Below are 16,372 nucleotides of genomic sequence, written 5' to 3'. Positions count from 1 at the left end.
TCTTCTGTTAAACCTCCTGTAACCGAACGGATCGATCTCCTCTTTCTCTCGATCGATCCCTCCCTTATAAGCCACGGCATGCTCTCTATATAATACAATGCGGCCCAGACGAAGGGTTCTACGCTTCCCAATTCATCTCACACTGTATTCAAGCTCTGATTTGAGACGAGAGCACACACACATATACCAGTACAGCACCACAAAATCTGTCCCTTTTTTCTCCCTATTTTCCCAACATCACATAGTCAAAGCAACTGTAGCCGATCCCTAAAAAATAGCTGATCCCCTAAATAATAGAGGAGTACCCGGTTGAGTAAGCTTAGTGGAGTATTTATACTCCATTAACTTTTGACCGGACCTATCCGATCTCCTAAATTATTTAGTGGAGTAAAAATTATTTTTGTCATTTGCATTTCATTTTTGGCCACCAAAAAAAATTCCGTTGCTTCTTTATTCCATTGAATGACATTTTATACTCCCTTCGTTTCTAAATATAAGTCTTTTTTATAGATTCCAATATGGACTACATACGGAGCAAAATAATTGAATTGAAACTCTAAACTACGTCTATATACATCCGTGTGTAGTCCATATTGAAAGCTCAAAAAGGACTGATATTTATGAGCGGAGGGAATACATCGGAGTACATAATTATCATAGTACATAGTTCATCAATTCTTTGCTACAAGAATGAAACAAAGAAAACAAGAATCACGATTATACTCCCTCTGTCCAGAAATACATTTGAATAGAAATCCAAATTTCATAACTGCTCCCACTAGTTGGATTAATATTATCTCTAAGTCTTCATTGTTTATTCTCTCAATTGGCTTCTCGAGCTTGCACACTTCTTTCTTCTTCAGTTTCACATAATTTGACATTGCGCCGCCTCTAGTCTCTACTCTAGCAAGGAGTGCACGAACATCTATCAAATTTCTCACTATCAGTAGATCGATGTGATCTTCTCCCCAATACCAAGACTCGCATCCATCCTACACACAAATTTGAGCAAACAATGATCTACAAATTGCGCTGAATCCGATAAACAACCAGATAAAAAGACGCACTCACGCCATCTTTTTGGCACTTGGAGAACACCCATCCGGGATGTTCTGGCGTGATCGAAACTCGGCACGTCACGTGCCACGGGCAATCGTCGCACTTTATGACCGGCAATGGGGAGCCGACAAGCTGCTGGGCCACTGCTTGACGGGAAGGAATTGGTCGCGGATCAGGCATCAAATGTTGAAAATAGTTTAAATTTGCACAGAATAGCAAGTCTATGCAAGCCATGAATGGATTGTTGTGCATTGATGCCTGATTGAGATAACTTGGTACAGACATTTTGAATTTTGTTGAGCTAGTGATGGAGTATGTTCGTGTGTGGCAATAAAAACGGTGAAAACATGCAATTTATCAGCTAGAAATACTCCTACTAGCGATCCATTGAAACAGTCATCAATTCATCATCACAGATGTCACAGTGGGAGATCCCCAAGACCGCGAGAACAAAAAAAAAGATGCATCCATGTTTCCCTACAAAAAGATGAGCATGTATATTTTCCTGAACTTGATGAGCACATTTGGGCATGCCCAATGCATAGCCCTAGACCTAGTGCCCCATGTGCCAACTAGGTTCGGATGCCACCGTGGACTAAAAATAGATGCCTCAAACGTGTCAGTGTAGCTTGGAGAAGAACTAGTTGCTCGAGTAGAAAAAGCAATGAGAGAGAGAAAGAAAGAGAGAGATGTCGTCCGGACGCTCATCCATCCATATGGTGGCTCACGTCATGGGGTTACAGGTGCACTGGGTGTATGCGAAATTAAACGGTGCTTCAGCCGTATGTGCTCATGTGGCTGGGCTGGGGCAGTACCTAGGTGCTGCCACCATTGTACATGCCCTTATGGATGCTGTCCTGTGGCAGCCGTTACATGCTGAAGCAACTTTAGTTCTACAGAATATCGTAACTGTGTGTGCTAAAACCACAGCCAGATTTCTCTCTAAACAGATCAGTCATAAACAACTACAATAAACCCAAACTCATCCAGATTTTCTCCAAAATGAGAGTTTGACAAACAACCGTCCTAATATAGCGCAACCCCTGCATCCATTAGTTCCAAGAAACCTAAAAAGTAAAGAAAATGTATTAGGGACGTTTGGCTCAACATGGAAAAGACTGAGTAAACACAAGTGCTATTGTAGTCTAAAATCTATCTCACCTCCAAAAATGAAACAGAAAGTGGGTTAGAGGACCAGGGAGTTAGCATCCGAGCAACATGTGTACTTTACAGCACAGAATTACAACATTATTGTTTGTTTGGAAATATTCTAGCAATCTTCAATTTTAGACTTTATCAATTGTTATACTACCTCTGTAAACTAATATAAGACGTTTTGGATCACTAAAGTAGTGACTCAAAATGTCTTATATTACCAGAGGGAGTCACATTTAAGGAAACAGAAAGAAGCACTCAGCAATACGACAAGGAAAAACAAAGCATTCCAAAGTCCTGACAAGGCGAATGGATGACTAGTACTGGATGATCAACAAAGAAGCATTATATAAGAGAATATTACCCAGAGATGCATAAGCTGGCTGCCAGATTCATACCCATTCCCTACTTCTAGATGAAACTACCCAGATCATCTGTTGATTCCAAGCCATCCTTCTTGCCTGAAAAAATGTTTTCCTCAGTCAAGGTAGTTAATATAAACTTAAACAACAGACGCAATATTGCTAACCCAGAACAATTTATAACAATATAAACTATGTGTTGTTACTTGCTATGAACATAGTAGTCGTCTGAATAGATATAATTTGGATCTTACTGAGGTACAACTACACCAAATGCGGGCTAAAAAAACTGAGCTATAACTACACCAAGTCGGTCTAACTAGATCAATAGTACCAAACCTAGTAGGAGTATTTGATTGGAATTCATGTTCGGATTTTACTGACAACGTCAATTCGATACCGAAATTCATCCATTTGTATGTTTCCACATTATAACCCATGAACAACCCATAATCTTCTGTCCAAGCACTACCAATCAAGCAAATGCAAAACTGAAAAGGAGATCGTAGCAGTTAAAACAAGCAGGTGATTACATACCTGCCGTTGCCGTGGGGATCCGTCTTGATCCAAGCCATAGAGGAAGCACGCATGGCACGAGAGAAAAGTATTCGTCTTCCATCGGAGAGGCCCCGATCACCTTCCCAATCTGCATGTCCACGACGAGGACGTGCTCGCCGACCTTGATGTAAATGACACTGTCGTGGAGAGGGTCAAGGACGGCGATCTACGGTGCCGATTGAGCCGAGTTCTCCTGCCACAGGTAGCCTCCGTCCGCCAAGACCTTCCTGAGTGACACCTGGTGCTCTACCACTGGTCCGTCGTCGAGCGCATATGAGCTGAGCAGAAACGGCCCGCCCGGACTCACCTCGGCATAGCGCAACCTCCCCTCGCTCACGCCGATGCGCCGGCACTTGGACAACTCCATCATGGACAGAGCCCGTTCCTCGACCTTGTTGAGATCTCCTTCGTCCGCACACAGTGGCGGATCTAGGAATTTAACATTAGGTGTTAATTTTTTTTTGTGTTCACCCTAATAGATGATCCAATTGGTTCACCGCAATACAAATACAAATTGTTCACTAGCAGCTACATATGTCCCCTAGCCATGATGTAGCTGTTCCCAAGTGTTAAAGAGCTATGGGGATGTTTGGTTTGTGACAAGGCTGCCTTAGGTTTCACGCTGTAAGTGAGACGATATGCAGAGGACAGTGGTATCCTCGACGTCTACGACTGTGGTGGCCGCCGCTGCGACCCTCTATGCTGGGGCGCTTGGTCCCGTATTGGGCTGTTGCTCCTCCCCAGTAGTGGCGGACGGCATGGCATTGGGCGACTCGTCCACGCGGAGCTCCTGCGCTGGTAGCTCCTATGCGTGGCAATGGCTATGGCTTGCCATGCCCATCAGCTTGGGTCGCGAGAAGTGGCGCAGCCAGAAATTATATATGAGGAGGGCCAAGTGCTGCTAAAATAGGTTGGGGAGGGCCAAGCTGTTGAAAAATGATTTTTTAGAAGCAAATAGTGACTAATTATGTCACTGTTCATATCAAATTAGCAGCAAATGGCTGATGTTAGGGGGCCAGGGCCCTTGCCAATCCAACATGTCTCCACCACTGGTCCTGAGAGCGCCGCCGCCTCGTTCATGCCTCGGTGAATCTGTGGGAAGAAGGAAGAATAGCTGGCTTTTCTTTTTCTTTGATTTTTTTGAGAAAATTGTTTGGTGAGTGGACAAGAATCGCCTGGCTGGGCGAGCCTCTCATGCGTGTGTGCGCCCTAGTGGACATAAGTGGTCTGAAGCCTGAAGGTGCAAGGGAACGAAGCCAATGGGCTGCTGCTGCCTACCTGCTTGCTGAAATAGGCATATTGCGCTGGTAGAATAGTGTATCTGTCATATATGCCTATATATAAAAAACTGCATAAATTTTTAGGTGTACATCTGTACACCCATGCCCCATGCTAGATCCAGCCTATCCGCACATGCAGGCGCAGGCAGCACGCTGCCGCTCGGCAGCTCGACGAAGCAGATCTCCGGCCGGTCGGCGAAGGGGTCGATGGAGACGGCGCCCAAGGTCAGGTCGACCCACCACAGGTGGCCGCCGAAGGCAACCGTCTCCTGGTTCATCTCCATCTCGCGCGGGAGCAGCGGTCCGCCAGGCGAGCCCATCATCACCATCTTCCACTTGCCTTTGTCAGAGAGGAACCGCGCAAGGGTGGAGCCATTGAAGACGAAGTCGGCGACGGCGGACCTGTCGGGCAGCCGACACCCGAGCCCTCTATCAGCCTGGGTGAGGAGGCCCATATGGTGGATGATGATACGTCTTCAACGTATCTATAATTTTTTATTGTTTCATGCTATTATATTATCTGTTTTGGATGTTTTATATTCATTAATATACTAGTTTATATTATTTTTGGGACTCCAGTTTCTGATTTTTCCTTATTTTTCAGTTTCGCAGAAAAAGAATACCAAACGGAATAAAACCTTTGCGATGATTTTTCTTGGACCAGAAGACACCCAGGAGACTTGGAGATCAAGTCGAAAGAGCCACGAGGCGGCCACAAGGGGGAGGGCGCGCCCAGGGGGTAGGGTGCGCCCCTGCCTTGTGGGCCTCTCGTGACTCCCCTGACCTAATTCTGCCTCCTATATATTCACATATATTCCCAAACCACCAGAAGTATTCACGAAAACACTTTTCCACCGCCGCAACCTTCTGTTCCCGTGAGATCCCATCTGGGACCTTTTCCGGCATCCTGCCGGAGGGGGATTTGTTGGAAGTATGCCCTAGAGACAATAATAAAATGGTTATTATTATATTTCCTTGTTCATGATAATTGTCTATTGTTCATGCTATAATTGTGTTATCCGGAAATCGTAATACATGTGTGAATACATAGACCACAACATGTCCCTAGTGAGCCTCTAGTTGACTAGCTCGTTGATCAACAGATAGTCATGGTTTCCTGACTATGGACATTGGATGTCATTGATAACGGGATCACATCATTAGGAGAATGATGTGATGGACAAGACCCAATCCTAAGCATAGCACAAAGATCGTGTAGTTCGTTTGCTAGAGCTTTTCCAATGTCAAGTATCATTTCCTTAGACCATGAGATCGTGTAACTCCCGGATGCCGTAGGAGTGCTTTGGGTGTATCAAACGTCACAACGTAACTGGGTGACTATAAAGGTACACTACAGGTATCTCTGAAAGTGTCTGTTGGGGTGACACGGATCGAGACTGGGATTTGTCACTCCGTATGACGGAGAGGTATCTCTGGGCCCACTCGGTAATGCATCATCATAATGAGCTCAAAGTGACCAAGTGGTGGTCACGGGATCATGCATTACGGTACGAGTAAAGTGACTTGCCGGTAACGAGATTGAACGAGGTATTGGGATACCGACGATTGAATCTCGGGCAAGTAACGTACCGATTGACAAAGGGAATTGTATACGGGATTGATTGAATCCTCGACATCGTGGTTCATCCGATGAGATCATCGAGGAACATGTGGGAGCCAACATGGGTATCCAGATCCCGCTGTTGGTTATTGACCGGAGAGTCGTCTCGGTCATGTCTGCATGTCTCCCGAACCCGTAGGGTCTACACACTTAGGTTCAGTGACGCTAGGGTTGTAGAGATATTAGTATGCGGTAACCCGAAAGTTGTTCGGAGTCCCGGATGAGATCCCGGACGTCACGAGGAACCCATGGCCTTTCGCCTCTGAAAGCGTCCTTCCTTCTCAATGCCCGGGCATCCATCCAATGCATGATTTTCGATAGCGTCGAACATGAGCGGACACCCACACAATCTCGATTTGACACAACAACACTTTCCACTTCCGGATTGGTCCGGAGGTAAAGAATTGTATATAGGAAGTCCAGTTTCGGCCACTGGGAAAGTTTTGGGGGTCACCGGTATTGTACCGGGACCACCGGAAGCGTCCCGGGGGTCCACCGGGTGGGGCCACCTATCTCGGAGGGCCCCATGGGCTGAAGTGGGAGGGGAACTAGCCCCTAGTGGGCTGGTGCGCACCCCTTGGGCCTCCCCCCTGCGCCTAGGGTTGGAAACCCTAGGGGTGGGGGGCGCCCCACTTGGCTTGGGGGGCAAGCCACCCCCCTTGGCCGGCGCCCCCCTGGAGATTGGATCTCCCAGGGGCCGGCGCCCCCCAGGGCCCCTATATATAGTGGAGGGGAGGGAGGGCAGCCGCACCATAAGCCCTGGCGCCTCCCTACCTCCCGTGACACCTCTTCCTCCCCGCTTGCGCTTGGCGAAGCCCTGCCGGGATCCCGCTACTTCCACCACCACGCCGTCGTGCTGCGGGATCTTCATCAACCTCTCCTTTCCCCTTCCTGGATCAAGAAGGAGGAGACGTTGCTGCTCCGTACGTGTGTTGAACGCGGAGGTGCCGTCCGTTCGGCGCTCGGTCATCGGTGATTTGGATCACGACGAGTACGACTCCATCAACCCCGTTCACTTGAACGCTTCCGCTCGCGATCTACAAGGGTATGTAGATGCACTCCTCTCTCTCGTTGCTAGATGACTCCATAGATTGATCTTGGTGATGCGTAGAAAATTTTAAATTTCTGCTACGATCCCCAACAGTGGCATCATGAGCCAGGTTTATGCGTAGTTACTATGCACGAGTAGAACACAAAATTGTTGTGGGCGTAGATCATGTCAATTTACTTGCCGCTACTAGTCTTATCTTGATTCGGCGGCATCGTGGGATGAAGCGGCCCGGACCGACCTTACACGTACGCTTACGTGAGACAGGTTCCACCGACTGACATGCACTAGTTGCATAAGGTGGCTAGCGGGTGTCTGTCTCTCCCACTTTAGTCGGATCGGATTCGATGAAAAGGGTCCTTATGAAGGGTAAATAGTAATTGGCATATCACGTTGTGGTTTTACGTAGGTAACAAACGTTCTTGCTAGAAACCTATAGAAGCCACGTAAAAACATGCAACAACAATTAGAGGACGTCTAACTTGTTTTTGCAGCATATGCCTTGTGATGTGATATGGCCAGAAGATGTGATGAATGATATATGTGATGTATGAGATTGATCATGTTCTTGTAATAGGAATCACGACTTGCATGTCGATGAGTATGACAAACGGCAGGGGCCATAGGAGTTGTCTTTATTTTTTGTATGACCTGCGTGTCATTGAATAACGCCATGTAAATTACTTTACTTTGTTGCTAAACACGTTAGCCATAGAAGTAGAAGTAATCGTTGGCGTGACAACTTCATGAAGACACGATGATGGAGATCATGATGATGGAGATCATGGTGTCATGCCGGTGACGAAGATGATCATGGCACCCCGAAGATGGAGATCAAAAGGAGCAAAATGATATTGGCCATATCATGTCACTATTTGATTGCATGTGATGTTTGTCATGTTTTACTTCTTATTTGCTTAGTACGACGGTAGTAAATAAGATGATCCCTTATAATAATTTCAAGAAAGTGTTCCCCCTAACTGTGCACCGTTGCGAAGGTTCGTTGTTTCGAAGCACCACGTGATGATCAGGTGTGATAGATTCTAACGTTCGAATACAACGGGTGTAAGCCAGATTTACACACGCAATACACTTAGGTTAACTTGACGAGCCTAGCATGTACAGACATGGCGTCGGAACACGGAAGACCGAAAGGTCGAGCATGAGTCGTATAGAAGATACGATCAACATGAAGATGTTCACCGATGTTGACTAGTCCGTCTCACGTGATGATCGGACACGGCCTAGTTGACTCGGATCATGTTTCACTTAGATGACTAGAGAGATGTCTATCTGAGTGGGGGTTCATTGAATAATTTGATTAGATGAACTTAATTATCATGAACTTAGTCTAAAATCTTTACAATATGTCTTGTAGATCAAATGGCCCACGCTAATGTTGCCCTCAACTTCAATGCGTTCCTAGAGAAAACCAAGCTGAAAGATGATGGCAACAACTATACGGACTGGGTCCGGAACCTGAGGATCATCCTCATAGCTGCCAAGAAAGATTATGTCCTAGAAGCACCGCTAGGTGATGCACCAATCCCAGAGAACCAAGACGTTATGAACGCTTGGTAGTCACGTGCTGATGATTACTCCCTCGTTCAGTGCGGCATGCTTTACAGCTTAGAACCGGGGCTCCAAAAGCGTTTTGAGCAACACGGAGCATATGAGATGTTCGAAGAGCTGAAAATGGTTTTCCAAGCTCATGCCCGGGTCGAGAGATATGAAGTCTCCGACAAGTTCTTCAGTTGTAAGATGGAGGAAAATAGTTCTGTCAGTGAGCACATACTCAAAATGTCTGGGTTACACAACCGCTTGACTCAGCTGGGAGTTAATCTCCCGGATGACGCGGTCATTGACAGAATCCTTCAGTCGCTTCCACCGAGCTACAAGCTACAAGAGCTTTGTGATGAACTTCAATATGCAGGGGATGGAGAAGACCATTCCTGAGGTATATTCAATGTTGAAATCAGCAGAGGTGGAGATCAAAAAGGAACATCAAGTGTTGATGGTGAATAAAACCACTAAGTTCAAGAAAGGCAAGGGTAAGAAGAACTTCAAGAAGGACGGCAAGGGAGTTGCCGCGCCCGGTAAGCCAGTTGCCGGGAAGAAGCCAAAGAATGGACCCAAGCCTGAGACTGAGTGCTTTTATTGCAAGGGAAGTGGTCACTGGAAGCGGAACTGCACCAAATACTTAGCAGACAAGAAGGCCGGCAACACCAAAGGTATATGTGATATACATGTAATTGATGTGTACCTTACCAGTACTCGTAGTAGCTCCTGGGTATTTGATACCGGTGCGGTTGCTCATATTTGTAACTCAAAACAGGAGCTGCGGAATAAGCGGAGACTGGCGAAGGACGAGGTGACGATGCGCGTCGGGAATGGTTCCAAGGTCGATGTGATCGCCGTCGGCACACTACCTCTACATTTACCTACGGGATTAGTTTTAAACCTCAATAATTGTTATTTAGTGCCAGCTTTGAGCATGAACATTGTATCTGGATCTCGTTTAATGCGAGATGGCTACTCATTTAAATCCGAGAATAATCGTTGTTCTATTTATATGAGAGATATGTTTTATGGTCATGCCCCGCTGGTCAATGGTTTATTCTTAATGAATCTCGAGCGTGATGTTACACATATTCATAGTGTAAATACCAAAAGATGTAAAGTTGATAACGATAGTCCCACATACTTGTGGCACTGCCGCCTTGGTCACATTGGTGTCAAGCGCATGAAGAAGCTCCATGCTGATGGACTTTTAGAGTCTCTCGATTATGAATCATTTGACACATGCGAACCATGCCTCATGGGCAAAATGACCAAGACTCCGTTCTCCGGAACAATGGAGCGAGCAACCAACTTATTGAAAATCATACATACTGATGTGTGCGGTCCAATGAGTGTTGAGGCTCGCGGTGGCTATCGTTATGTTCTCACTCTCACTGATTACTTCAGTAGATATGGGTATGTCTACTTGATGAAACACAAGTCTGAGACCTTTGAAAAGTTCAAGGAATTTCAGAATGAGGTGGAGAATCAACGTGACCGAAAGATAAAGTTCATACGATGAGATCGTGGGAGGGAATATTTAAGTCACGAATTTGGTACGCACTTAAGGAAATGTGGAATCGTTTCACAACTCACGCCGCCTGGAACACCTCAGCGTAACGGTGTGTCCGAACGTCGTAATCACACTCTATTGGATATGGTGCGATCTATGATGTCTCTTACCGATCTACCGCTATCATTCTGGGGCTATGCTTTAGAGACTACCGCATTCACTTTAAATAGGGCTCCGTCGAAATCCGTTGAGACGACACCGTATGAATTATGGTTTGGGAAGAAACCTAAGCTGTCGTTTCTAAAAGTTTGGGGATGCGATGCTTATGTCAAGAAACTTCAACCTGAAAAGCTCGAACCCAAGTCGGAGAAATGCGTCTTCATAGGATACCCTAAGGAAACCATTGGGTATACCTTCTACCTCAGATCCGAAGGCAAGATCTTTGTTGCCAAGAACGGGTCCTTTCTGGAGAAAGAGTTTCTCTCGAAAGAAATAAGTGGGAGGAAAGTGGAACTTGATGAAGTACTACCTCTTGAAGCGGAAAGTAGCGCAGCTCAGGAAAATGTTCCTGTGGTGCATGCACCGACTAGAGAGGAAGTTAATGATGATGATGATCAAGGTACTTCGGATCAAGCTCCTACTGAACTTCGTAGGTCCACAAGGACACGTTCCGCGCCAGAGTGGTACGACAACCCTGTCTTGGAAATCATGTTGTTAGACAACGGTGAACCTTCGAACTATGAGGAAGCAATGGCGGGCCCAGATTCCAACAAATGGCTAGAAGCCATGAAATCCGAGATAGGATCCATGTATGAAAACGAAGTATGGACTTTGACTGACTTGCCCGATGATCGGCGAGCCATAGAAAATAAATGGATCTTTAAGAAGAAGACAGACGCGGATGGTAATGTGACCATCTATAAGGCTCGACTTGTCGCTAAGGGTTATCGACAAGTTCAAGGGGTTGACTACGATGAGACTTTCTCACCCGTAGCGAAGCTGAAGTCCGTCCGAATCATGTTAGCAATTGCCGCATTCTATGATTATGAGATATGGCAAATGGACGTCAAGACGGCATTCCTTAACGACTTTCTTAAGGAAGAATTGTATATGATGCAGCCGGAAGGTTTTGTTGATCCTAAGAATGCTAACAAGGTATGCAAGCTCCAGCGCTCCATCTATGGGCTGGTGCAAGCATCTCGGAGTTGGAACATTCGATTTGATGAGATGATCAAAGCGTTTGGGTTTACACAGACTTATGGATAAGCCTGTGTTTACAAGAAAGTGAGTAGGAGCTCTGTAGCATTTCTCATATTATATGTGGATGACATACTGTTGATGGGAAATGATATAGAATTCTTGGAAAGTATAAAGGCTTATTTGAATAAGTGTTTTTCAATGAAGGACCTTGGAGAAGCTGCTTATATATTAGGCATCAAGATCTATAGAGATAGATCGAGACGCCTTATTGGTCTTTCACAAAGTACGTACCTTGACAAGATATTGAAGAAGTTCAATATGGACCAGTCCAAGAAGGGGTTCTTGCCTGTATTGCAAGGTGTGCAATTGAGCACGGCTCAATGCCCGACCACGGCAGAAGATAGAGAAAAGATGAGTGTCGTCCCCTATGCCTCGGCCATAGGGTCTATTATGTATGCCATGCTGTGTACCAGACCTGATGTAAACCTTGCCGTAAGTTTGGTAGGAAGGTACCAAAGTAATCCCGGCATGGAACACTGGACAGCGGTCAAGAATATCCTGAAGTACCTGAAAAGGACTAAGGATATGTTTCTCATATACGGAGGTGACGAAGAGCTCGTCGTAAAGGGTTACGTCGACGCTAGCTTCGACACAGATCTGGATGACTCTAAGTCACAAACCGGATACGTGTATATTTTGAATGGTGGGGCAGTAAGCTGGTGCAGTTGCAAGCAAAGCGTCGTGGCGGGATCTACATGTGAAGCGGAGTACATGGCGGCCTCAGAGGCAGCACAAGAAGCAATCTGGATAAAGGAGTTCATTACCGACCTAGGGGTGATTCCCAATGCGTCGGGCCCGATGACTCTCTTCTGTGACAACACTGGAGCTATTGCCCTTGCCAAGGAGCCCAGGTTTCACAGGAAGACCAGGCATATCAAGCGTCGCTTCAACTCCATTCGTGAAAATGTTCAGAATGGAGACATAGATATTTGTAAAGTACATACGGACCTGAATGTAGCAGATCCGTTGACTAAACCTCTCCCTAGAGCAAAACATGATCAACACTAGAACTCTATGGGTGTTCGATTCATCACAATGTAACTAGATTATTGACTCTAGTGCAAGTGGGAGACTGTTGGAAATATGCCCTAGAGGCAATAATAAAATGGTTATTATTATATTTCCTTGTTCATGATAATTGTCTATTGTTCATGCTATAATTGTGTTATCCGGAAATCGTAATACATGTGTGAATACATAGACCACAACATGTCCCTAGTGAGCCTCTAGTTGACTAGCTCGTTGATCAACAGATAGTCATGGTTTCCTGACTATGGACATTGGATGTCATTGATAACGGGATCACATCATTAGGAGAATGATGTGATGGACAAGACCCAATCCTAAGCATAGCACAAAGATCGTGTAGTTCGTTTGCTAGAGCTTTTCCAATGTCAAGTATCATTTCCTTAGACCATGAGATCGTGTAACTCCCGGATGCCGTAGGAGTGCTTTGGGTGTATCAAACGTCACAACGTAACTGGGTGACTATAAAGGTACACTACAGGTATCTCTGAAAGTGTCTGTTGGGTTGACACGGATCAAGACTGGGATTTGTCACTCCGTATGACGGAGAGGTATCTCTGGGCCCACTCGGTAATGCATCATCATAATGAGCTCAAAGTGACCAAGTGGTTGGTCACGGGATCATGCATTATGGTACGAGTAAAGTGACTTGCCGGTAACGAGATTGAACGAGGTATTGGGATACCGACGATCGAATCTCGGGCAAGTAACGTACCGATTGACAAAGGGAATTGTATACAGGATTGATTGAATCCTCGACATCTTGGTTCATCCGATGAGATCATCGAGGAACATGTGGGAGCCAACATGGGTATCCAGATCCCGCTGTTGGTTATTGACCGGAGAGTCGTCTCGGTCATGTCTGCATGTCTCCCGAACCCGTAGGGTCTACACACTTAAGGTTCGGTGACGCTAGGGTTGTAGAGATATTAGTATGCGGTAACCCGAAAGTTGTTCGGAGTCCCGGATGAGATCCCGGACGTCACGAGGAGTTCCGGATTGGTCCGGAGGTAAAGAATTGTATATAGGAAGTCCAGTTTCCGCCATCGGGAAAGTTTCGGGGGTCACCGGTATTGTACCGGGACCACCGGAAGGGTCCCGGGGGTCCACCGGGTGGGACCACCTATCCCGGAGGGCCCCATGGGCTGAAGTGGGAGGGGAACTAGCCCCTAGTGGGCTGGTGCGCACCCCTTGGGCCTCCCCCTGCGCCTAGGGTTGGAAACCCTAGGGGTGGGGGGCGCCCCACTTGGCTTGGGGGCAAGCCACCCCCCTTGGCCGCCGCCCCCCTGGAGATTGGATCTCCCAGGGGCCGGCGCCCCCCCAGGGCCCCTATATATAGTGGAGGGGAGGGAGCGCAGCCGCACCATAAGCCCTGGTGCCTCCCTCCCTCCCGTGACACCTCTTCCTCCCCGCTTGCGCTTGGCGAAGCCCTGCCGGGATCCCGCTACTTCCACCACCACGCCGTCTTGCTGCTGGATCTTCATCAACCTTTCCTTTCCCCTTGCTGGATCAAGAAGAAGGAGACGTCGCTGCTCCGTACGTGTGTTGAACGCGGAGGTGCCGTCTGTTCGGCGCTCGGTCATCGGTGATTTGGATCACGACGAGTACGACTCTATCAACCCCGTTCACTTGAACGCTTCCGCTCATGATCTACAAGGGTATGTTGATGCACTCCTCTCTCTCGTTGCTAGATGACTCCATAGATTGATCTTGGTGATGCATAGAAAATTTTAAATTTCTGCTACGATCCCCAACAGGATTCGATCACGGAGGGCATCTACATCAACTCTACTGCCCTTCCGATGAAGCGTGAGTAGTTTACCTTAGACCTACGGGTCCATAGCTAGTAGCTAGATGGCTTCTTCTCTCTCTTTGATTCTCAATATCATGTTCTCCTCGATGTTCTTGGAGATCTATCTAATGTAATCTTCTTTTGCGGGTGTTTGTCGAGATCCGATGAATTGTGGATTTATGATCAGCTTATCTATGAATATTATTTGAATCTTCTGAATTATTTTATGCATGATTTGATATCTTTGTAATTCTCTTCGAACTATCGGTTTGGTTTGGCCAACTAGATTGGTTTTTCTTGCAATGGGAGAAGTGCTTAGCTTTGGGTTCAATCTTGCGGTGTCCTTTCCCAGTGACAGTAGGGGCAGCAAGGCACGTATTGTATTGTTGCCATCGAGGATAAAAGATGGGGTTTACATCATATTGCTTGAGTTTATTCCTCTACAACATGCCATCTTACTTAATGTGTTAGTCTGTTCTTCATGAACTTAATACTCTAGATGCAGGCAGGAGTCGATCGATGTGTGGAGTAATAGTAGTAGATGCAGGCAGGAGTCGGTCTACTAGACACAGACGTGATGCCTATATTTCATAATCATTGCCTTAGATATCGTCATAACTTTGTGCTTTTCTATCAATTGCTCGACAGTAATTTGTTCACCCACCGTATTATTTGCTACCTTGAGAGAAGCCTCTGGTGAAACCTATGTTCCCCGGGTCTATTTTCCATCATATAAGTTTCCGATCTACTATATTGCAATCTTTTACTTTCCGATCTATAAACCAAAAACACCAAAAATAATTTATCTTTCATTTATTTTTATTTATTTATCTCTATTAGATCTCACTTTTGCAAGTGACCGTGAAGGGATTGACAACCCCTTTATCGCGTTGGGTGATTTGTGCGTTGTCTTCTACTGGATTGATACCTTGGTTCTCTAACTGAGGGAAATACTTATCTCTACTTTGCCGCATCACCCTTTCCTTTTCAAGGGAAAAACCAACGCAAACTCAAGAAGTAGCAGACGACGAGGGTCCTCCTGGAGCCACCGATGTCGGGGAGGCGGAGCATCTGGCCGGTGAGGGGGTTGCAAATGAAGCGCTGGATCTCGGGGTCGATGAGGTGCGGCGGGGCGAAGATGCTGGAGACGCCCGGAGGGCCCACGGGGCAGAAGCACGCGGTCCGGGCCGACGAGCAGCGGCCAACCTTGATGGAGTGGTCGATGATTGGCCATGGTGGCGGGTGCGAGGAGGCAACGCCTGTGGAGAGGGAGGGGCGAAGGCGGCCGGAGACGGCGCTGGCGGTGGAGAGGTAGCGATTGGGGACGAAAGCGGTGGAGAGGCCTAGTAGGCGCCGGAGCGACATGGCGTGGTCCGTCCGTTGCCCGTTGGACTGGTGGTTGTTTGGGTGACTCCTACCGACAGTGTGTAGTCTTCCTTTCCTGACAAAAAAAAGTTGCAACTTGGATTCGAAGTTCAAAAATCCAAGTACAATTTTCTTTCAATATCGGAATTTTGGTTATTTTCAGAGTGGGTTTGTGGAGATATTTTGACTGGCTTTACTGTCAATAAAAAAGTGGAACATGTAGATAATCGTTTTCTCATGGGCCCGTGCAGTAGTGTCACATAGCCATGGGTGGGGCTGCAGCCGGAAGGCTCGCCAAGAAGTTTCGAATTTAGTTCAAAGAAAGTTTTGAATTTCATTTATAATATGAAAATAAATGGTTGTATAGAGAACTCTTAGGTCATCTGCAATGTGTGCCAAATAGCATTGTCAAATTGAGTTTTGGCTTTTGACAGCCCTATTATACATTGTGGAGATGCATGGTCAAAATAATGGGAATTGAAACTTCTTCGTGCTCCCATGCCAAACAACCTATGCAATAAAATGCTATGCGAATCTCATTCAACTAGCACAAGCAATGAATGATGGTCATAAATATGGCATTTTTCTATTACATTCTTTTTTGCGGTGGGGCCTACCCCACATTCTATTCTAACGGTTGCATACATTTAGCATCATCACATTGTGGATGCCCTTAGGCAACCTAGAGCCTTGCCATATGTCGTGCTCCATGCTTGCATACCAACATTTCGGAAAACGGAATTTTGCACCAGATCATAAATAAACACAAATGT

General features: G+C 46.4%; 1 pseudogene; it reads right to left on the bottom strand.

The window, feature by feature from the left end:
• Nucleotides 1–2,625: 2,625 nt before the first annotated feature.
• On the bottom strand, nt 2,626–15,599 carry LOC109768648 (uncharacterized; annotated as a pseudogene).
• Nucleotides 15,600–16,372: the final 773 nt, after the last annotated feature.

Source organism: Aegilops tauschii, chromosome 5 (assembly GCF_002575655.3).
Source record: "Aegilops tauschii subsp. strangulata cultivar AL8/78 chromosome 5, Aet v6.0, whole genome shotgun sequence".
Lineage (NCBI taxonomy): Eukaryota > Viridiplantae > Streptophyta > Magnoliopsida > Poales > Poaceae > Aegilops > Aegilops tauschii.
This window is presented reverse-complemented; position numbering and strand designations above follow the sequence as displayed.